Here is a 901-nt window from a genome sequence, read left to right on the forward strand (position 1 = left end):
AGCAGTAGCTCAAAACTCTGATCATTGAATCTTGCGAATGAAATCTATCTCTTCGCGATCAGACTCAACCTGCTCTTTCTTTAAGCTTCATTTCTTTTCTTCGATCCTACAAGACATCAAAATGTGATCTCATCACATCATGTATTAAGAATCTACAAATAGGAACTTAATAAAGTTAGATATTGGACTTTCCTGAAGCAGAGTCATAAACTTTAACTTTGCCATCCTTATGATCCTTCAGTTAGATAAGTCAACTTTGCAACCAATGCCCCTTCTCTTGGCAGTAGTAACAAATACTCTTTTGGAATGGCACATAGGACAATCTCAGACTTAGCCTTTCTCTTAACCATTTGGTCTAATGGTTCGACCATAGCGATCCATTTCCATTGGGAAGAGAAGATTTTTCAGGACTTCCAATGTTTCCATTGTCAATGTCCATTGAAGTTTGAGAAGTAGATCTTCCAATCAAATTTGCATTACCAGTGTGCCAAATCATTTCTGATTCAGCAACAATTAGCGAATAGGTAAGATCGATAAGGGTCACGTCGCGGTCTGTCATATAGTAATCTTTAATGAACTCACTATATGACTTAGGAAGTGATTGAAGAACCAAGTCAACAACCAGCTTCCTTGAGACATCGACACCCAACATTCTCAGCCTGTCAATATGTAACTTCATCTCCAAGACGTGAGCACATATAGACTTTCCATCTTCGTGTTTGCTTTCCCACAGGGTTTGAGTGAACTTGAACTTTTCAAGTCGAAAAACATGTGGGTTAGGGGGAGATCTATTGGAGGAGGTGAAGTATGATTTTGTGGAACATCATCTTCATGAGGGAAGCTATTCTCAAAAGATTTGGGAAGACTATAGTTGTCAGTATTATACATCTACAAGGGAGAA

Source organism: Lactuca saligna, chromosome 8, assembly GCF_052625555.1.
Source record: "Lactuca saligna cultivar CGN05327 chromosome 8, ASM5262555v1, whole genome shotgun sequence".
Classification (NCBI taxonomy): domain Eukaryota; kingdom Viridiplantae; phylum Streptophyta; class Magnoliopsida; order Asterales; family Asteraceae; genus Lactuca; species Lactuca saligna.